Source organism: Pan paniscus, chromosome 7, assembly GCF_029289425.2.
Source record: "Pan paniscus chromosome 7, NHGRI_mPanPan1-v2.0_pri, whole genome shotgun sequence".
Lineage (NCBI taxonomy): Eukaryota > Metazoa > Chordata > Mammalia > Primates > Hominidae > Pan > Pan paniscus.
The window spans coordinates 127,042,050-127,065,902 of NC_073256.2; the positions used below are offsets into that span (position 1 = coordinate 127,042,050).

The 23,853-nt window shown below is 37.6% G+C and overlaps 1 protein-coding gene and 1 pseudogene across 6 annotated transcripts in view; both read right to left on the reverse strand.

Annotated features, from left to right (window-relative positions):
• SYBU (syntabulin) overlaps positions 1–23,853 on the reverse strand; it is a 117,553-nt gene that overhangs the window by 93,172 nt on the left and 528 nt on the right. For 2 of the 6 annotated variants that reach the window (XM_034966499.3, XM_034966494.3), the window contains exon 1: positions 13,331–13,463. The exons of the other annotated variants lie outside the window; for them this stretch is intronic. The gene's annotated coding sequence lies outside the window, so the exon portion shown is untranslated. Of the gene's footprint in view, positions 1–13,330; positions 13,464–23,853 lie in introns of those variants that run through there. 6 annotated transcript variants of the gene reach the window in all.
• Positions 5,124–23,593, reverse strand: LOC130541731 (uncharacterized; annotated as a pseudogene).

A 23,853-nucleotide genomic window follows, 5' to 3' on the forward strand; every position in this document is an offset into this window, starting at 1 on the left:
AATATTAAAGCACCATTGCCATCAATTTGGTATTTTTCAGTAGTGCCACAAAAAAAAAAAAAGACGCAGTAATTTGTGTTTTAAATAGTATCTAAAACCTCTCCTACCACATAAAATACTGTGCATAAATAAAATGCTTCAAAGCAAATTTTACATTTCTTGTTTTTTATTGTTCTGTTGTTGGTGGTTTTTAGAGACAGAGTCTTGCTCTGTTGCCCAGAGTGCAGTGGCATGATCACAGTTCATTTCAGCCTTGACCTCCTGGTCTCAAGCAATCCTCCCACCTCAGCAACCCAAAGTGTTGGGATTACAGGCTTTTTTGTTGTTGTTGTTTATGTGTTTTGTTTTTTAAAACCAGACCAGATTTTAAAAACCTTAGCCCAGCCTATTGTCATATGAAAAATTTGAACAGTTTAAGTAGAAGCATATTCCATATTTTAAAGCTTATTAGCTTATTTTAAAATGACAGAAGTCAAGTTCATTCTGTATATTTTACTGCTTCCTGGGCAACTCTTAGAGCTGGCGTGACACCACCACAAAGCTTGTAATTACAGGAGGCTAATGGACTTTTTGGCAAAAAAGTAGAGTCTTGTCATATTTTCCTTTAAATTAAGCAAACACAAGTCACAAGTACTCAAGTTTAGAATAAGGGAATAAGGGAGGGAGGGGGGAAGGAAGAAGAGGCAGAGGGGGAGAGGGGGAGAGAGAGAAAGGGGAGAGAGAGAGAGAGAGAGAGAGAGAGAGAGACTTTTAATAGTGTAGGCATTTCCAGTTAAGGCCTGAGATTTAAAGTGAAATGCGAGGTGTAGATTTGCTGTCTCCTTGGTTCTCACATCTTACTGAACCATTTTGTTGCTAGGGTTTTAAGATCCAACTATTTTTACATTAAGATTCTAATTATACACCAACAACTTCATCTGGTATTTTAAAAAAATTGACCTGTTCTGATGCTAGAAGGAAACTGGCTAGATAACTTAGTAGGCAATTTAAAATATTTCAAAGGTAATTTAACTATATTACTATGACTTGCTTTCCTTAAAACCTAAACCAACACGTAATATGATTCTTCCACCTTTGTCTGTCTGTATGTATGTGTGCTATGGAGAGTAGGGGGTAAGGAATGATTTTGAGGGGATGTTGCCACACAATTTTCCAACAAGAAAAATGAAACCTGAAAACATATTATTCATGGTATTACTAAAAATAGCAAAATAGTATCCTGCTATTTCAGATCGTTGCTGTCAAAGATAAACACATTTCAGAGCATCTCAGGGTGAACACTGGATGGCAAATGTTTTATTTTCAAACTTGACAGTCCTTCAAACGAGTCTCAGTGAAAAAGATTGGGCTAGTAATTCAAGCTTAATAACTTATAACTTAAAATTCCTCTTAATTTGTATGATGAATATTTTATGAAAATTAGTGAACACAAGTATTTAATTCAATCATGTTAAATTTTACATACAAATAGATTGAAATTCATTCACATGTCAAATTTTTAAGTGCCTATGAAAGGGGAGACATTGAAAGCAGCAAAAATTTTACTAGACTGAAAATTTAGGTTTATTTCTCTGACACTGAATTACTTTAAAAAGCAACTGATCAGCTGGGCGTGGCGGCTCACGCCTGTAATCCCAGCACTTTGGGAGGCTGAGGCGGGTGGATCACGAGGTCAGGAGAACGAGACCATCCTGGCTAACACGGTGAAACCCCGTCTCTACTAAAAATACAAAAAATTAGCTGGGCGTGGTGGCGGGCACCTGTAGTCCCAGCTACTCGGGAGGCTGAGGCAGGAGAATGGCGTGAGCCCAGGAGGCGGAGCTTGCAGTGAGCCGAGATCACGCCACCGCACTCCAGCCTGGGCGACAGAGTGAGACTCCGTCAAAAAAAAAAAAAAAAAGCAACTGATCTATGAGTTTGAAGATATTTGTTGTCTCTGTCACAAATACTTGTAAAATCTGACTGAATAGATTACATGTATGAGGTATTATAATATAAAACATATCAACGTGTTGAAGTTTAGCTGGTAAAGCATCTTTTTGTCATTTCTGATTTAATCCTATGTCAGGTTTGGTTCAAACACTATATGTTTTAATATCTGGAGTGCAAGTAAGAAAAATGTAAATTCACTTATACCAATTAAATGCTTCTTTGGGTTGATTCTTTCCTTTCCCCACGTCTCTTCTCCAACTTGTCCAAGGAAAATTTGATGCAGCCAGAGGCTACTATTTCATAATAGAGAAGAATGTGTTCATTGATTTTATAATTCCCATACAATGAACATTTATTTGTGAGTTTAAATAAATGTTTATTCCTTGATTACAATTGTCTTTGTTCAAGCGATATTGACATAACATGGATCCTAGCTACCTATGTAAAATAAAAAATCCATACATGTGTGAGCAATCGAGGCACTTTAATCTTTCAAAAACTGATGAATGCTCATCATAGTCACATTTATTTTCAGTATAAATGTAGAGGTTTTAGCAGGCTTAGGTCAAACAAAAAAAGGTCAGTAATGGTAACAGAATTACGAGCACAACTCTAATAAATTCATTTTCATGATGTAGAAATTAGCTTCTGTTTTATTATTCTGTTATTAGCTGTCAGTAATGGTAACAGAATTATGAGCAGAACTCTAATAAATTCATTTTCATGATGTAGAAATTAGCTTCTGTTTTATTATTCTGTTATTAGCTGTTTCCAACACATATATGTATGCATCCACATACCAAGCTGAATACTAAGCAGTTTAAATTCTACTTTAAAACTTTTAAAAAATTTTTTTTTATTTTTATACTTTTAAGTTCTAGGGTACCTGTGCACAACGTGCAGTTTTGTTACATATGTATACATGTTCCATGTTGATGTGCTGCACCCATTAACTCATCATTTACATTAGGTATATCTAAAAAAAAATAAAAAATAAAAAATAAAATTTTAACAATTAGACTTTTCATATTTATAAAAAAGTTTAGAAAAATAAATTTTTAATACTATTACCTTATATATTTTAGTTTTACAAATAATTTTCATGTATACTAGCTCATTGAATTTCTAAATACCTCCTGACCTTTACTGTGATGTTTTTCCTATAGGACTATTTTGATAAGGCTATTGTAATAATTTATGTTTTTGTGAATACTGCTGAATGAAGATATAAATGGTCATTCACTTCTATAATTTATCTTTCATTATTGTTTAAACATAAGATCTTTAAATAAAATTTTAAATTAAGAGGATTTGCTTTATTTCTGCCAGCATATCAGTTTTTACCAAACAATCCTGATTCCTTCCTTTCTTTTCTTCCCTCTCCATCTCCCTTCGTTTCTTCCATTTATAATAGAATTCTAGGAGTATAATTTAATTGTTTTCTCTAAAGAAACAAGAGGGAAGGAGGGAGGGAGGGAGAGGTAGAAATAGAGTTAGAATGGGAGAGAGAGAGAGAGAGAGAGACTTTGCTTTATGTGGACATCAAAGGGAACCTTAATATAGAATTTTTCCTGTTTGTGCTAAACAGATAAAAAATTGGTTCTTTTTAAAAGACAGAGTCAACAGCTCTCAAATTATGTATCTTCTAGATGAAGTTACTTGTTTTTTCTAATTTATAGCATAGTAATTGGGTATGAAAATGCTGATTTCAAATGTGTAATGTTGGTTTCCTACCCCCATAATAATTCTTTCAGAAAGAATGAATTCAAATTTCCATGCAAAAAAATTATTTATGTCAAAATCATTAAATTCAAGACAAATCTTATTTCAGCATTTCCAGTTTTTTTTTTCTTACTATAGGTGTGGCATAGTGTTTTCTTAAAAAGAGAGGAAGGCTATTTGAGTGCATATTTCATAAGCTTCTTATTCATTATTCATGCCATTAGAGATAGAAGGAGTATACACACATGGGGCATTTTCTCAGATGTGTCCTCTGAGAAGTACACTCAGCCTAAACCTCAAAGAGTCTTTTTCAGTGGGGGCTGGAGGGAAGCTCATTGAGGATGGCAGATGGCCCTCCTCAGATATATTCCTATAGTAATGCTCTTGTGGGTTCTAAGTTCCACTGCAATTTAATTTTTGGCCACATGAATTAGGCCAACAGCACCTTACCCTAAAATACTTTGAGAGATTAAAGCATTTGAAATGTTTCAAACTAGTTTCGTTCAATGTGTTTCAGAAATATTATTTTCTGAAATATGAAAATAAGCCAATCTCTAATTCAATTTTGGTAGGGTTCATATCGTTTATTTAAATTGGATTTAGGCTTCTTGCAAGAAGGTACAACTGATTTAGGCCTATGACTTAATATGCACAAAAGATGCTATGGGTACTTTATAAATATTTAGTTATAAAAATGAGGATGGCATGTTTCTCTCTACTTGAATTAAAAATGAGTTATTAGTGTAAACCTTTTTGAAAAACTCATTTATGAAGTCAAAATGAATTTTTTTGGTTTTGTTTTTGAGATGGAGTTTCGCTCTTGTTGCCCAGGCTGGAGTGCAATGGCACGATCTCAGCTCATTGCAATCTCTGCCTCCCAGTTTCAAGCGATTCTCCTGCCTCAGCCTCCTAACTAGGATTATATGCATGTGCCACCATGCCCAGCTAATTTTGTATTTTTAGTAGAGATGGAGTTTCTCCATGTTTCTCAGACTGGTCTTGAAATCCCGACCTCAGGTGATCCACCTGGTTTGGCCTCCCGAAGTGCTGGGATTACAGGTGTGAGCCACCAAGCCCAGCCAAAATACATTATGTAATTTAAAAGCTGGGGGTGGCTGGCAAGATGACGGAATAGGAACAGCTCCGGGCTGCAGCTCCCAGCGAGATCAACACAGAAGGTGGGTGATTTCTGCATTTCCAACTGAGGTACCCAGCTCATCTCATTGGGGCTGGTTAGACAGTGGGTGCAGCCCACAGAGGGCAAGCTAAAGCAAGGTGGAGCATTGCCTCACCTGGGAAGCGCAATGGGTTGGGGAACTCCCTGCCCTAGCTAAGGGAAGCTGTGAGGGACTGTGCCATGAGGAATGGTGCATTGAGGCCCAGATACTATGCTTTTCCCATGGTCTTCACAACCCACAGACCAGGAGATTCCCTTGGAAGCCTACACCACCAGGGCTTTAGGTTTCAAGCACAAAACTAGATGGCTGTTTGGAGAGACAGCGAGCTAGCTGAAGGAGTCATTTTTTCAAACCCAGTGGCTCCTGGAATGCCAGCGAGACAGAACCGTTCCCTCCCCTGGAAAGGGGGCTGAAGCCAGGGACCCAAGTGGTCTAGCTCAGCAGATCCCACCGCCACAGAGCCCAGCAAGCTAAGATCCACTGGCTTTAAATTCTCGCTGCCAGCACAGCAGTCTGAAGTCAACCTAGGATGCTGGAGCTTGGTGGGGGGAGGGGCATCTGCCATTACTGAGGCTTGAGTAGGTGATTTTCCCCACACAGTGTAAACAAAGCCACTGGGAAGTTTGGACTGGGTAGAGCCCACCACAGCACCACAAAGCTGCTGTAGCCAGACTGCCTCTCTGGGTTCCTCCTCTCTGGACAGGGCATCTCTGAAAGAAAAGCAGCAGCCCCACTCAGGGGCTTATATATAAAACGCCCAACTCTCTCGGACAGAGCACCTGGGGGAAGGGGCGGCTGTGGACACAGCTTCAGCAGACTTAAACGTTCCTGCCTGCTGGCTCTGAAGAGAGCAATGGATCTCCCAGCACAGCACTCGAGCTCTGCTAAGGGACAGACTGCCTCCTCAAGTGAGTTCCTGACCCCCGTGCCTCCTGACTGGGAGACACCTCCCAGCAAGTGTGAACAGACACCTCATACAGGTGAGCTCCGGCTGGCATTTGGCGGGTGCCCCTCTGGGATGAAGCTTCCAGGGGAAGGAACAGGCAGCAATCTTTGCTGTTCTGCAGCCTCCGCTGGTGATACCCAGGCAAACAGAGTCTGGAGTGGACCTCCAGCAAACTCCGGCAGACCTGCAACAGAGGGGCCTGACTGTTAGAAGGAAAACTAACAAGCAGAAAGAAATAGCATCAACATCAACATAAAGAACGTCCACACAAAAACACCATACAAGAATCACCAGCATCAAAGACCAAAGGTAGATAAATCTACCAAGATGAGGAAAAAGTGCAAAAAGGCTGAAAATTCCAAAAACTAGATTGCCTTTTCTTCTCCAAAGGATCACAACTCCTCGCCAGCAAGGGAACAAAACTGAACAGGGAATATATTTGACGAATTGACAGAAATAGGCTTCAGAAGGTGGGTAATGAGAAACTCCTCCGAGCTAAAGGAGCATGTTCTAACCCAATGCAAGGAAGCTAAGAACCTTGAAAAAACGTTAGAGGAATTGCTAACTAGAATAACCAGTTTAGAGAAGAACATGAAAGACCTGATGGAGCTGAAAAACACATCACAAGAACTTTGTGAAGCATACACAAGTATCAATAGCCAAATTGATATAGCAGAAGATATATCAGAGATTGAAGATCAACTTAATGAAATAAAGCATGAAGACAAGATTAGAGAAAAAAGAATGAAAAGGAACAAACAAAGCCTCCAAGAAATATGGGACTATGTGAAAAGATCAAACCTACTTTTGATTGGTGTACCAGAAACTGATGGGGATAATGGAACCAAGTTGGAAAACACTCTTCAGGATATTATCCAGGAGAACTTCCCCAACCTAGCAAGACAGGCAAACATTCAAATTCAGGAAATACAGAGAACACCACAAAGATACTCCTCGAGAAGAGCAACCCCAAGACACATAATCATCAGATTCACCAAGGTTGAAATGAAAAAAAAAAAAAATGTTAAGGGCAGCCCAAGAGAAAGGTCGGGTTACTCACAAAGGGAAGCCCATCAGACTAACAGCGGATCTCTCTGCAGAAACCCTACAAGCCAGAAGGGAATGGGGGCCAATATTCAACATTCTTAAAGAAACGATTTTTCAACCCAGAATTTCATATCCAGCCAAACTAAGCTTCATAAGCAAAGGAGAAATAAAATCCTTTACAGACAAGCAAATGCTGAGATTTTGTCACCACAAGTCCTGCCTTACAAGAGCTCCTGAAGGAAGCACTAAATATGGAAAGGAAAAACCAGTACCAGCCACTATAAAAACATACCAAATTGTAAAGAACATTGACACTGTGAAGAAACTGCATCAACTAATGAGCAAAATAAAGCAAGTTCTTAGAGACCTACAAAGGGACTTAGACTCCCACACAATAATAGTGGGAGACTTTAACACTCCACTCTCAATATTATAGAGATCAACAAGACACAAAATTAACACGGATATTCAGGACTTGAACTCAGCTCTGGACCAAGCAGACATAATAGACATCTACAGAACTCTCTACACCAAGTCAACAGAATATACATTCTTCTCAGCACCATATCACACTTATTCTAAAATAGACCATGTAATTGGAAGTAAAACACTCCTCAGCAAATGCAAAATAACTGAAATCATAACAGTCTCTCAGACCACAGTGCAATCAAATTAGACCTCAGGATTAAGAAACTCACTAAAAACTGCACAACTACATGGAAACTGAACAACCTGCTCCTGAATGACCACTGGGTAAATAACGAAATTAAGGCAGAAATAAATAAGTTCTTTGAAACCAACGAGAACAAAGACACAATGTATCAGAATCTCTGGGACATAGCTAAAGCAGTGTGTAGAGGGAAATTTGTAGCACTAAATGCCCACAGGAGAAAGCAGGACAGATCTAAAATTGACACCCTAACATCACAATGAAAAGAACTAGAGGAGCAAGAGCAAACAAATTCAAAAGCTAGCAGAAGACAAGAAATAACTAAGATCAGAGCAGAACCGAAGTAGATAGAGACAAGAAAAGCCCTTCAAAAAATCAATGAATTCCGGAGCTGGTTTTTTGAAAAGATTAACAAAATAGATAGACAGCTAGCCAGACTAATAAAGAAGAAAAGAGAGGAATCAAATAGACACAATAAAAAATGATAAAGGGGAGATCACCACTGATCCCACAGAATTACAGACTACCATCAGAGAATACTATAAACACCTCTACACATATAAACTAGAAAATACAGAAGAAATGGATAAATTCCTGGACACATACACCCTCCCAAGACTAAGCCAGGAAGAATTTGAATCCTTGAATAGACCAATAACAAGTTCTGAAATTGAGGCAGTAATTAATAGCCTAAAACAAACAGAAAAGCCCAGGACCAGAAGGATTCACAGCTGAATTCTACCAGAGGTACAAAGAGGAGCTGGTACTGTTCCTTCTGAAATTATTCCAAACAATAGAAAAACAGGGACTCCTCCCTAACTCATTTTATGAGGTCAGCATAATCCTGATACCAAAACCTGGCAGAGACACAACAAAAAAAGAAAATTTCAGGCCAATATCCCTGATGAACACTGATGCAAAAATCCTCAATAAAATACTGTCAAACCAAATCCAGCAGCACACTGAAAAGCTTATCCACCATGATCAAGTTGGTTTCATCCCTGGGATGCAAGGCTGGTTTAACATATGCAAATCAATAAACGTAATCCATCACATAAACAGAGCCAACGACAAAAACCACTTGATTATCTCAACAGATTCAGAAAAGGCCTTCGACAAAATTCAACACCCCTTCATGATAAAAACTCTCAATAAACTTGGTAGTGAGGGAACATATCTCAAAATAATAAGAGCTATTTATGACAAACCCACAGCCAATATACTGAATGGGGAAAAGCTGGAAGCATTTCGTTTGAAAACTAGCACAAGACAAGGATACCCTCCGTCATCACTCCTATTCAACATAGTGTTGGAAGTTATGGCTGGGGCAATCAGGCAAGAGAAAGAAATAAAGGGTATTCAAATAGGAAGAGAGGAAGTCAAATTGTCTCTGTTTGCAGGTGACTTGACTGTGTATTTAGAAAACCCCATTGTCTCAGCCCAAAATCTCCTTAAGCTGATAAGCAACTTCCTCAAAGTCTCAGGATACAAAATCAATGTGCAAAAATCACAAGCATTCTTATCTCAGGAAAACACTGTCATTATCAAATTAAGTTATCATGTAGTTGGTTACCATTATTAGAAAGAATATAGCAAATGTAAGTCATTTGAAGGCTGCTGTGCATTTAATCAGCTGTAGTCAAGCAACTTGGAATCCAGGGTTTCATTATAAATCGCAGTTGCTTAACTCCAATTTCACAGTATAGCATCAGGTTTCTTGTATACAAATATAAATGATTGAGAATTCAACTGGAATAGAAAAAGTATTAGAAATTTCTGGATTGAGATTCAGAGTCTGATGTCCAGAAGTTGTATGATTAAAAATGACTTAAATATTTTCTTCAGAAATTGAGCTATGGACATGGCATCCAAGAGGGAATGGGATTCTCTGCATAATGAAGAACATGTCACTTTGGTATTTATTGGATTGCTTTGGCAGTAGTCAGTTGTGATCAACATTTATGTTGGTTAAGATCTTGGAATATATGTTGTGGAAAAATCTCTCACTCGCTCTTTGTCTTTTTGTCTCTGAGTCTCCATTTCTCTCTCTTTTCTCTGTCTTTCAGGGTGTTCGTGTGTGTGTGTGTGTGTGTGAAGGAAGATATAGGAAAAAAAGAGCTAGAAATCTGTAGTTGGTTTGTTGGATAGAGGCGAGTGTTATGCACTTGGGTTAAGATTTGTGAGAGGCCTTTAAAGAACTTGTGCCAATAAGTGACAATAGTCATTTACAAAACTGAAAAAAAATGTAAGATACTCTAAAAGTAATACATACAAGTTAACCCCTGGTACCTTTTCAATTAAAAAATATGAACACACACAAATAATTTGAAATGCATTCTGTGGTATATTTTCCAATGACCAAAATAAGGACATATTTTAGTTATTTCTTTTCTTTAACAATTAGACAAATTAATAAACTTCACATTTTCTGCATGACTTTTTAATGACTTTGAATTTCTTCAATTATTTGAAGTAAATTGCAAAAAAATACACCTCATGTTCCAGGCAAAGGTTTGAATTAATCCTCTTTGAAAAACAACAGATGAACCATCATAATATATGGGAAATAATAGTTTTTCTCTACTCATTGCCTTAAGGTTAACCTGAGACACTTTAATGTTAAAATTAATAAGCTGAGGAAGGAAGGTGAAAACTAACATATTAAATACCCATTGTATGTGAGGCACTGTGCTAGACTTTTATCATGCATTATATCTTCAATTCTTTCAGCAACCCTATAAATGCAGTATTCTAGTCACTTTTTCTACCTGAGCAAACTGGCTGGAGTGAGTGTTTTCCAAACTTCAGACTAAGATGGGTCTCAGACACAGAAATGTGATAAACATTGCTGAATAACTCAAACACAACTTTATTACATTTAGATATGGAAAAGTAAGTCCGGGAGCTCACACCTGTAATCCCAGCACTTTGGCAGGGCGAGGCGGGTGGATCACCTGAGGTCAGGAGTTCGAGACCTGCCTTACCAACATGGAAAAACCCCATCTCTACTAAAAAGACAAAATTAGCCAGGTGTGGTGGTGCATGCCTGTAATCCCAGCTATTTGGGAGGCTGAGGCAGGAGAATCACTTGAACCCGGGAGGCGGGGGTCGCGGTGAGCTGAGATCGCCCCATTGCACTCCAGCCTGGGCAAGAAGAGCGAAACTCCACCTCAAAAAAAAAAAAAAAAAAAAAAAAAAAAAAGGAAAAGGAAAAGTAACATTTAAAGTAAAAAGAGTAAAAGTAAACTTTAAAAGTCACACTCTTTTAAAGTTTACTTTTCCAGAGTTGACCTCAAGTATATTAGCATTTAGATAAAGCATCACATTTGCACCCCTATGAATTTTATGTCATGTCCCATAACTTAAGATTGTTAGGTTAAGCTTGAGACTCCAGTTCTCACTTTGTCTTATAAGTAGATAATGTACTACTTGATATTGCTGTCTGGGGGTGGGGTGGAAGAGCAGTTTCAAATAACCTTTTTTTTTTTTTTTTTTTTTTTGAGACAGAGTCTTGCTCTGTAGCCCAAGCTGGAATGCAGTGGCGTGATCTCTGCTCACTGCAACCTTCGCCTCCAGAGTTCAAGCATTTCTCCTGACTCAGCCTCCCGAGTAGCTGGGACTACAGGTATGCGCCACCATACCCAGCTAATTTTTGTATTTTTAGTAGAGAGAGGGTTTCACCATGTTGGCCAGGATGGTCTCGATCTCCTGACATTGTGATCCACCCGCCTCGGCCTCCCAAAGTGCTGGGATTATAGGAGTGAGCTAGCATGCCCAGCTTCAAATAACTTTTAAAATCATGCAGGAAGACAATTCTTACTAAGGCAGAGGTTCTCAACCTTGATAAATCTTAGAATTACAAGAAGACCTTTAAAAAATACTGATGCATGGAGCCCACCATGTGATTCTGTCAGAGGTGTTTGAACTAGAGCAACTCCATTTTGAACAGGGGCTGCATAAAATAAGGCTGAGACCTATTGGGCTGTATTCCCAGGAGGTTAGACATTCTAAGTGACAGGATGGAGGTTGGCACAAGGTACAGGTCAAAAAGACCTTGCTGATAAAACAGGATGCGGTAAAGAAGCTGGCCTAAACTCACCAAAACCAAGATGGCCATGAAAGTGACTTCTGGTCATCCTTACTGCTCATTATATGCTAATTATAATTCATTAGCATGTTAAAAGACACTCCTACCAGTGCCATGACAGTTTATAAATGCCATGGCAATATAAGGAAATCAACCTACATGGTCTAAAAAGAGAGAGGAACCCTAAATTCCGGGAATTGCCCATCCCTTTCCCAGAAAACTCATGAATAATCTACCCCTTGTTTAGCATGTAATCAAGAAATAGCCATAAAAATAGCCAACGAGTAGCTCATGCTGCTGCTCTGCCTATGGAGTAGCCATTCCTTTGTTTCTTTACTTGTCTAATAAACTTGCTTTCATTTTACTCTATGAATTTGCCTTGAATTCTTTCTTGTGCAAGATCCAAGAACTCTCCCTTGGGGTCTGGATCGGGACCCCTTTCTGGTAACATCTTCCAATGTGCAGTTAAGGTTGGAAAACATTGCTCTTAGTTTGTCCGCACAATAATGGCACTATTCTTATGTAATTGCTTTGCTATTACACCTAAGTGACCTCAAACAAGGTGAGGTTTGGGACATCAGGTAGGTGTGAGGAATTAAGGACAGCACAAGTAAGACAGCTCTCTATGTTATTAGGAACGAGATGACTCTGACAGTAACAATAATTACCACTATTTCAGGATAGATTTCTGAATGCCTGCAAAAATATTATAAGTCTTGCTAGAGATAAAACTGCCTTTAGAGCACTGGCCAACAACCTTTCCCCTCTTGCTGAGGTGGGAGTTTAACTGGTACCCACTTAATGCCAAATGGTATTGGAGCCAATAAGAAAAATAGCTGTATTTAAATCCAGTTTCACCTGCAAGAGTCTCCAAGTTTTAAACTAAACCATTACCTTCATGGTAGCTGTTTTTGAAAATGTATATACTTGATAGTTTAGCAATAAATAATACAACACATTTACTTAAGAGCAGATATGGCACTTCAACCCTAACCTGTGAAAGCTCCCAACCAGGAGAACACGTATAAACTCTCATATACTACAGACGTATTCAATTTGTACAACTACAAAACAACTAGCATATCACATTCAAATTAATTCAATTTAAGATGTTTCTAGATCAAGAGCATTAATTTTCACTTACATTCTAGAGCAAAGCCTGCAGTACAAAATTATTATATAATCTGGGATAAACTCTAAATAGAAACTAATTTAAACTCCTTCACTCAACTACTGTCAACCTGCCAAGTGTAGGAATGGCAGCATGCTACTATAGTTAGCAGCTCTCTCCTGGTCAATCGGATCAGAGAGACTCAGAGTGAAGAACCGAAAGAAATTAGTTTTGTACAGTTTGATAAAAGGAAAACAGCTTTAAATGACAAATTAGGAACAATTTTATAATACATGATTTACAATTTCTTTGCAGGAAATTGTAAAGTCAGACTGTACAAATTCTTTGCTATTTAAATGCTCACTTGAAAATTTCTTTGCAGGAAAATTTCTTTGCAGGAAATTGTACAGTCAGACTGTACAAATTCTTTGCTATTTAAATGCTCCCTTGAAAACTTAAATTTTCTCCCGATCATTTCTAACTCCAAAACAAGGCTTATTTGGAATATCAGCAACATTTTATGAAATGTGATTTAGTTAACCACATCTTCCTTAATATTTTTACGACAAATCTTTGACAAGAATATAACCCCTTAGCAAAACAAATATACCTCCCTTACCACAGCAAGCAAACTTACCTCTTGGGAAGAAGAAGCGATCAAAAATTACTGGCTCAGCCAAATAGAAATAACATATAAAGCTTCAGTTCTGGAGTCAAGGACTGGTGACTTGTTTAAATAAGCTCAAGAGTCAAATGGCTGTGCCTTCTCTTTAAAGGGAAACCAGAAAACTCTGCACTAATGTGTACTGCTTCCGGGCACCTCCCTTTGTTCTAAGTAGAATGCTAATGCTAAAATTGCAGTTTGCATTCCTGCTTACTCAGGGAACACTGACGCAGCCTGACAAAGCTTCCAGCTTAAATATCCTGATGGGGGGAAGAAAAGTCCCAGAAGATGGTATTTCCCTTGTGCACTAGTAAAACGAGCAACACGATGAATGTGTAAATTTGAACAGCTGGAAGTTTGTGGTCACATTAATGTTAACCTGATCTCATTTGTAACATATATTAGAGACACTGAGAAAAGAAATGTTTCACTTCTTATGAATGTCCATTAAGGAAGTCAAGAGTGTGTGTCTGAATGTTTTCACCTCTTCTCCTTGGCGTGCAAAATTTTCATTAATGTACATAAAAGCAGTTAGTATAAAAGGAGAAAGAAATTCCTTAGGGGAGTGAAATATAGATTAAGCTTAGTATAATGGGATGAAAAATAATGTGAAAAAGTTAAGGCTATAAAGAGTAAAAGAAAACCTAGCAGTGCAACTTATTCATGTGTTAACATGATATATTTTAAAGTATAGGAAAAATTTAATTTCAAATTATGTTTAATATTGTTTTTCATTGTACAGAGGGAATGTAAAGCAGGGATTGCTATGTAATGTCAAATTTTTAAGAAGAAATTTAAGATGTGTTATGTGCTATCTCATCCCTTCTCCTAGGGTCTTTATAAATGATGAAGTTTCTTTTCTTCTTTTTATATACAATAATTGGATAACAGCATACGTAATTCAATAACTGGGAAAAAATATTCTGGAGCAAACGATCACACATTTAATTTACAAGCCTCTAGATATTTACTGATATATACAGGACTGGAAAGCATATCAATAATATGTCAGTCACTTCATGATATGGTTTGGGTGTGTCCCTACCCAAATCTCATCTTGAATTGTAGTTCCCATAAACTGCACGTGTCATGGGAGGGGCCTGGTGGGAGGTAATTGAATCATGGTGTCTGTTACCTCCATGCTGTTCTTGTGATAGTGAGTGAGTTCTCTTGAGATCTGATGTTTTATAAGGGGTTTCTCCCCTTTTTGCTTGGCACTTCTTACTGCTGCTATGTGAAGAAGGACATGTTTTACTTCCCCCTTCCATCATGATTGTAAGTTTCCTGAGGTTTCCCAAGCCATCCAAAACTGTGAGTCAATTAAACCTCTTTCCTTTATAAATTACCTAGTGTCAGATATGTCTTTATTAGCAGCACGAGAATAGACTAATACAGTAAATTGGTAACTGGAGTGGGGTGCTGCTATAAGGATACCTGAAAATGTGAAAGCAACTTTGGAAATTGGTAGCAGGCAGAGGTTAAAACAGTTTGGAGGGCTCAGAAGAAGACAGGAAAATGTGGAAAAGTTTGGAACTTTCTAGAGACTTGGAGGGCTCAGAAGACAGGAAGATGTGGGAAAGTTTGCAACTTCCTAGAGACTTGTTGAATGGCTTTGGCCAAAATGCTGATAGTGATATAGACAATTAAGTGCAGGCTGAGGTGGTTTCAGATGGAGATGAGGAACTTGTTGGGGCCTAGAGTAAAGGTCACTCTTGCTATGTTTTAGCAAAGAGACTGGTGGGATTTTCTCCCTGCCCTAGAGATCTGTGAAACTTTGAACTTGAGAGTGATGATTTAGGGTATCTGGTGGAAGAAATTTCTAAGTGGCAAAGCATTCAAGGGGAAGCAGAGCATAAAAGTTTTGAACATTTGCAGCCTAATGATGCAATAGAAAAGAAAAACCCATTTTCTGGGGAGATATTCAAGCCAGCTGCAGAAATTTGCACAAGTAACAAGGAGCCCAGTGTTAATCACCAAGACAATGGGGAAAATGTCTCCAGGGCATATCAAAGATCTTTGCAGCAGTCCCTCCCATCACAGACCCAGAGGCCTAGTAGGAAAAAAAGGTTTCGTGGTCCAGGCCCAGGGCTCCCCTGCTGTGTTCAGCCTCAGGACATGGTGCCCTGCATCCCAGCTGTTCTAAGCCATGGCTAAAAGGGGCTAAGGTACAGCTCTGGACATGACTTCAGAAGGTGCAAGCCCCAAGCCTTGGCACTTTCCATGTGGTGTTGAGCCTGTGGGTGCATAGAAGTCAAGAACTGAGGTTTGGGAACCTCCACATAGATTTCAGAGGATGTATGGAATCACCTGGATGTCCAGGGAGAAGTTTGCTGCTGGGGCAGAACATTCATGGAAAACCTCTGTTAGGGCAGTGTTGAAGAGAAATGTGGGGTTGGGGGCACTGCCTAGTAGAGCTGTGAGAAGAGGGCCACTGTCCTCAGATCACAGAATGGTAGATCCACTGACAGCTTGTACTGTGTGCCTGGAAAAGCCACAGACAACACCAGCCTGTGAAAGCAGCCAGGATTTGGGCTGTCTCATGCAAAGCCACAGGGGCAGAGCTGCCCAAGGTCATGGGAGCCCACCTCTTGCATCAACATCACCTGGATGTGAGACATGAAGTCAAAAGAGAGCATTTTGGAACTTTAAGGTTTAATGACTGCCATATTGGATTTTGAACTTGGATGGGACTTGTAACCCCTTTGTTTTGGCCGATTTCTCCCATTTGTAATGGGTCTATTTGTCCAATGCCTGTACCCCCATTGTATTTGGGAAGTAACTTACTTGCTTTTAATTTTGCAGGCTCATAGGCAGAAGGGACTTGCTTTGTTTCAGATGAGACTTTGGACTTGGACTTTTGGGTTAATGCTGGCATGAGTTAAGACTTTGGGGGACTGTTGGAAAGGCATGATTGTGTTTTGAAATATGAGGACATGAGATTTGGGAGGGGCCAGGGGCAGAATGATAGGGTTTGGTTCTGTGTCCGTCGCTCAAATCCTAACTTAAATTGTAGTTCCCATAATCTCAACGTGTCATGGGAGTTACCTGGTAGGAGGTAATTGAATCATGGGGGCAGTTACCTCCATACTGTTCTCATGATAGTGAGTGTGTTCTCACAAGATCTGATGGTTTTATAAGGAGCTTCCCCCCTTTTTCTTTGCACTTCTCCCTACTGCCACCATGTGAAGAAGGATGTGTTTGCCTTCTCTTCCACTATGATTATAAGTTTCCTGATGCCTCCCCAGCCATGTGGAACTGTGAGTCAATTAAACCTCTTTCCTTTATAAATTACCCAGTCTCAGATATGTCTTTATTACTAGTGTGAGAACAAACTAATACACTTCACCTAATGCATAACTTTATTATTATTTCAGCAAGGAAAATCAGATTGTCTTTGGTGTTTTCCAATAAGGAAAATAAGTGTTTAGGTATTGTCAGTATGTGGAATGTTTTCAGAACTATTGGGCTTAGTTAACTTTCAGTTTTAAGTTTCTAGCTGGATGTCCAGATGCAAATTTAAGAATGATAAGAATTTTATGTGATTAACACAGCTAAGCTACTAAATCTGTTCTTTTTGTACTTTTTTATGAAAAGTGATCATAAGTGAGTTAAGTTCAGGATGATTGATAAGTTTTCTGGACAAACTTCATTAGTGGTAAGAGCTGAATAATAGATGCTGGATTTAAAAGTTTTGGTTTAAAAATGTGGCATAAACATAAGAAATATCAGACTGGGAAATACTGTGAGGAAATGATATAATGGGCTTATTAAACATCTGTACATAAGTTTAATATAATTGTATAAACATTATCAATCTAGCTCAGGGTGTTTGATATTGGTCTTGTTGGAAACTGAAAAATAAGCCTCTGTCTGGAACATTGTTTCAAAAGTCTTTGGATGAACTTCATGCCACAGCTACTTCACTTCAAAAAGAAGTAGGAGAGAACATTCTAGTTGTTAGAGAATAATCACTGGAGTCCCCACAAAACCTTTCCAACTTAGGGTAGAGGGTAGAGAGGACTATCTATTCTTTTCCCACTCTGTCATTTTTCTTCCTCTTCTTTCTACATAAACCCAAAGGATGGCTCTGGCTCTTGGATTTTATGCTTTTCCCCATGAATAAATTTTCCTTTTGCCTGCTATGAAGAGGGAGGAAAATGACTTCTCTACTGTTAATTAGAAAAGCAAGGTTGCCTAGGTAACAGATCTTCCATAAGCAGATCAAGAGAAAGATTTCTAAAGAGCTAGAATTCACATGATGTCATGAAAATTACAAAAGCTCTTTAATGCTGAAGGATAGTTTGGGGGTTTGGCATAGTAATAGTTAAAAACTCAGCATTAGACAGGCTGAGTTTCATTCTGAATTTCTAATTACTGACTGGGTTACTTAAGACAGTCTCTTAACTTTCCTCATTTGTAAAGAGGAAATTGTAATAATTGTAGTGAGCAATAAGTGAAGTGGCATGTGTAAAACACTTAAAAAATACCTAACATTTAATATACATGAAAACATGTTAGACTTATTTTTGCTTTTCATAATTTAACGCATGGAGGAAAACAGATAAATGTATATCAATTTCTGTAACATAATAATTAGACAACGCATACCCCTTCTTAAGTGGGTAGCTGTAAATCAACATCATCTGATTCATGCCACCAATTCTAGCTCTTTTTGCATTTATTCATTCACTAACGTTCTATGGCATTTAACAAATACTTTTTGTGCACTCACTATGAGTTAGGAACTGTGTTACATACTTGAGATAAAGCTATAAAAAATCAAACAGGTCCGGTCCCTCAATGACCTTAAATTCTAGTAATATACACTGCTTTGTGTTGTTGTTATTTTATTTTTTATGCAAATGCAGTAATTATTATATTTAAGGTTTCTCAGGGGCAAGGGCCATATATAAAAATTCTTCATAATCCTCACAATTATATGCATTAAGTATTTCTTGACAATTTGTTATGGATAATAAGTATTCTACAAACATATAAATAGTAATGGAAATAATGGCTCATTATTTGAGGAGGCATAATTTTTATATAAAATTATATGAAAAATGTCCAAAGTATCTATTGTAACAAAAGTCAGAGACAAAGCAATACTATGGGACTAAAAAATTACGAAATGAAGAGTTTTTAGAAAAGAAATAGAAATTGACAACCTTTAAATATTATTAACTTAATGAATCAAGAAATTGTAGGAGTAAAGTGATAAAAATTTCCAAGCTGTACTTCAAATAGGTTAAAAACAAATATTTGTCAATTCGTCCTACAAGCACATCACTCAAATATACAAGCTAGTAATGTCTGCAAATTCTATTTCCATGCTGATTATAAAACTGAAGAATACATAATTTTTAAAGTCAATATTTGTATTCTTGTAAGTCATTAACTGGAAGAAATGCCTTTTTTTTTTTTCTTTCTGTACCTAATTCTGTAGTGAGGTCACTGAGGAAGAGCCCGTTTCAGCACCATGGACAACGCACACCCCGACAGCCTTACTCTTGGGAGCGACAGGAAATTTTCCCCTTTGATTAAAATTTAAAAACAACTTTATTATAGCCACCTTCCATTTTAATATGTTTTAAGAACCAAATGGATACTAAAGAATGTTCATATAGATAATATAAAGTTTACGCTTTCAAACCCCTTCTCTCTTGTGGAAAAACATAATGGCCCTTTAAAAGACACACATCAATGTGATGAATACATTTAAGTGTCATTAGGTTTAATGGCTCCTACTCACTTAGACTATCATTCCATACCATTTAAAGTTAATTTGGTGTGTATTAATGGTGAAAATTGATGAAATTATGAACTGAGTTTCCCCAGGCACAGGTTAAATCAAGAAAGAAGGAAGAGAACGGGTTAATATTACCTTCCACCCATTCTTCATTTATACTACCAAAGACATCAGTTCTGCCCTTGGGAAGAAAATTCTCACAGTTAATAAGTTGAACCTAAATTGATTTTTAAGGTTTTAAGTCAGAAAACTGTCTTTAGTTGGGTCACCAAAGGTTCACAATTTTCTTTAGGGAATAAGAAAATATGTACTCTTCTGAGATTAAATTCATATTTCATTCCTTATTTTCAGAGAAATAGATAATTTCTTACTTCTTTCTCTTTCTGTATTCAACTTGCACATCTTTACTTAGAAGGTCATTTGGAATATTCTTATTTTGTAATCTCTCTCACATCCCACCATTTTCAGATAAAATAATGATGTTTGGTTAATTTAAAAGCTGAATTAAATATTATGATAATAAATACCACTACTATTAATGCAAAAAACTGAAAAATCTAAGGTTCTAGTCCCAAGAACATTTGATATGGTAAAACTTCAGTTCACAGTTTCAAGAAGACTGGACTCTAATTTTGAACTATGGCTTACCATAAGAAATAGAAAAATATTCACTTTATATTTTAAGTAAGAAGCAAAAGAAAAGTATAAGCTCACTACTTGTTACAGTTCATTTAATACTGATGAAAAACTAAGAGAACACATAACTTTCTAGTGACTCGTTTGCTTCTCTGTCAAGTAAAAATTATTTCCAAACTAAAAAGGAAAAAATAAAACTTGGCAAAAGAGAATAAAGCTCAGGTCAAGTCATGTCACTAGCTTCTCTTAAGACATTTAACAAGTTATGAACTGGGCTTTACAATCTCATCTCATACAAATAGAATTATGGCACCACTGTTAATGTCTATGAAGCACCCTGAGCATGGGATTCCAAGATATTAGAAATATAGAAGCCAAGCATATAGTTCTGATTTTCAAAAGCCAGAGGGAAGGGAAAGCCTGTAAAACACTGATTGATGAGGCTGAAATGAAATATTGGGCAATATTTTGGCACAAGTTAATAAAATGTTGGTTTCTGGGTGCTTAGAAAAGAAAAAAGTGACAGAGATCATCCTGGGCTTCTAAGAATTACTTGGACCAAGTCTAGATTTTTTTTCTCTTATTACAGATAGTGTTAGAACTGGCAAAGCATATGGACTTTGATGAGGCATCTGGCAAAATGTCACATGGTATTATTATAGAGAATTTTTGGTTGGGTGACAGTAGAGATACAGTAGAGGTAATTAGGTGAGTTCACATCTACTCTCAATATAAGGATAAATGGATCTTCCCAATAATTAAATGGACTGCTCTAACAATAGAAGTACTCATTCTAACCACATTTTGACAATTCAAAAGACCATATAGGAAAAATAATCTAGAGGTACATTTTTAATTTAATATTTTCTCTACTTACTCTGTATAGCTAGGCTTCTCCTCATCATCAGGTCCTGGAGCACCTCCCAAGGTTGTGTCATTGTACAGTGTTTCCTGATACATTAGGTGGTACACAGATAATTTTAGGTGGTTCATGGATGTCTTTTATAAAGCTATAATATATATTTATTTGTACATATTAGGAGAAATGTAACTAACAGATGAAACATTATTTCATAGGTGGGCATTATTCCTTTGATAAATCTGAGTAAAAAAGTAATGTGTTAATTTAAGTAAGAATAAGTAAGTAGTAGTATGATTCATATTCAGAGATGATAAAAATTGTGAAGTATACTAGAAAAACTGAAGTTCTGGAAAGTTCTGAAGTACTGGAAATACAAAACATTTCTTTTGTCAGAAGTGTGTACACAGGAACCTTTCTTTCCTTTGCCAGTACCTGCTGTCAGTCTACAAGACCACAGAAGCTTTAGTCCCTGTTTTCTTTGGGGATATATTTAGGTATTTAGGTATTCTGGGACATTGGTGGCCAACCCCAAAGAAAAAACACCCTGATGTTGGTGAGGGTGGATCTGAACATCCATAAAAGACTTTTCAGATATTTCAAATAACTTAATTTACTTTCCTAATTTCTTTCAGTGAGGTATCTTTATGAACATCAGTTTTGTTCTTTTTTTTTCTATCCTATCCCCTCTATCATGTCTGCTTGGTGATATCTCTGGGTTCTGTCACCTGAACCACAGAAAACATCCTGCTAAGAAGAAGGATGCAGACTCAAAACCTCAGTATTTTTACACAGATAAAAAAAAAAGAGAGAAGAAAATAAAAACACCAGCTGTTATTTTCACACAAGTACTATTTAAATAAAACACTTTCTCTTTGTTTTCCAAAATTTTAAATAAACAGAAATTGACTAAAATGAAATTAATACCTATTGCTAAGATGCTATTTGATACTCCAGCATGATTAGTTACATCTTAACGGTGTGTATGGTCTTTTAAATATCAATAAAGTTATATGCAGGTGTTAGTTTGTACCACAACTATTTTAAGTAAGTATTACATACTTAGAATATATAGTAAAATGAAATATTTTGTATACATTCAGATTTAGAAAAATGGCCGATGTTGGAATTTGATGTACTTACAAAATGACTGTAAAAAAGTTTCTTTATTTTGAAATTATTATAGACTCACAGGAAGTTGTAAAGATAGTACAGAGAGATCCCATGTACCCTTCACCGGGTCTTCCCCAACGGTTATATCATATAACTACAGTATCATATCAAAGCCAGGAAATTGACATTGGTGCAATGCCTGTTTACAGCTCTATGATTTTTTAAAATTTTCTTTAATTAATTAATTAATTTATTTATTTTTGAGACAAGGTTTTGATCTGTCACCCAGGCTGGAGTGCAGTGGTGCTATCACAGCTCCCTGCACCCTGGGCTCAAGCAATCATCCTGCCTCAGCCTCCTCAGTAGCTAGAACTACAGGCACCTACTGCCATGTCCACCTATTTTTTTTATATTTGGTATTTTTAGTGGAGATGGGGTCCCACCATGTTGTCCAGGCTGGTCTCAAACTACTGGACTCAAGCAACCCATCCTTCTCAGGCTCCCAAAGTTCTGGGATTACAGGCGCGAGCCACAATGCCAGGCCTGTCATTTTATCTTATATGTAGATTCGTGTAACCACAATAATCAAGATACATATCTATGCCATCCTCACAAAGATCTCCTTCATGCTACACTTTTAGTGTCACATTCTTCTCACCCTCATCCCATCTCCAAACCTTGTCAACTACTAGTTTGTAGTATTACTCTTTTGTGCTTATCTTTTACCTACTGTTACTACAATATGAAAAGAAAAAGAAAAAAAAAACAAAAAAACCCATGACTATTAGAGACAGCTGGTTCTAAGTGTGCCACTGGCTAAATTACTCACTTACTCTCTGCAAGCCTCAGTAGATCATCTGTAAAAATAAAGTTTTGGACCCATTTTTTGTTTTTTTGTTCAGTGCATCAGCGTTTATGAATGCATATAATTACTTAGTTTCAATTATGATATCACCTTAAAGACTATTAAATACAAATCAAGTGAATAAAATATTATTTAAATATGTACAGATCATTATGAATTGAAGAGTGTATTTTAAATATATTCTGCATTAAAATAGTACTATTGTAAAATAAATTAAGCAATCAAAATCTGCACTATGATAATGTATTGCTGCTTTAAAATCTGAAGCATATAAAAAAAAATGATTTCACCTGGGCTCATCTCTCAGCGACAGGTGCTACTGCTCTCCAAATGTACAAATGGAGAAAACTTGGCATAGAGAATACCTGACTCCTTTTGCCCCAAGGGTGCCCTATGGGGAGGAAAAGGCAAACATTCCTAACATGTGCCTACTGAAGAATCTGATTTGGCAGAAACTTTAAGTTGAAGATTCTGATCTGTAGGGTTCAAATGTGGCCCTTTTCTGAGAAGAGATATCCAGATGTTACAGCTGCCCTTTGCTTCTGCTGCACAGGCTCTGGGGTCAGGGCCAGAGGACGCAAGAGGAACCTAGCAGTGGAGTCTCCTGTTTTCCTTGATAGCACTACCTGCTGGACACTGGGGAAGATAAAAGCAACGATTTTCCCCAGTAGCTTCTTTCATTTAAAAAGCTTTCAGAATCTCTTTCCACATACTAAATTAAGCTTACAGATATCTTTTACTGTACAATTTACCTCTATTTTAAATCCAAACCTGTTGATACCACCCACCATGAGGAGGTTTTGAGCTCATCAACGTAGCCCTTCAACAGCACATTAATGGAAAATGGCTCATCCTTTCTCACCTGGAATAGTCTTTACGAAAGTTTCTCCAGGAAGCAGAAACTTGAAAAGTGTCCTCTGGGGACTTGGGACTGTCTCCCTCTTTGGAGAGCTCCATGGAGGCTTCCTGGAGAACACCTATTCTTAATGAACCTTCCTTATCAAAAGCTACCATTTCCAAACCCACTCCTGAGAACAACCAGTAAAGGGAGATTCAAAACCGACGGCCTATACATTAGCCTGGCTAATCTTGCTCGTTGCAACAAGGAGTCCAGCCCGACCGTCTCAACAACCAATCAAACCAATCAAACAGGAGGGCCTTTCCCTTGGCCTCCATGTGCTGAGAGTGCCCTTGATTCCCCATTTCCCACGACCTTCTTCTGTGCATCGCCGAGCACCCTGGATACCTCCCGCATTGGAAAGGGTGGTCCTGGG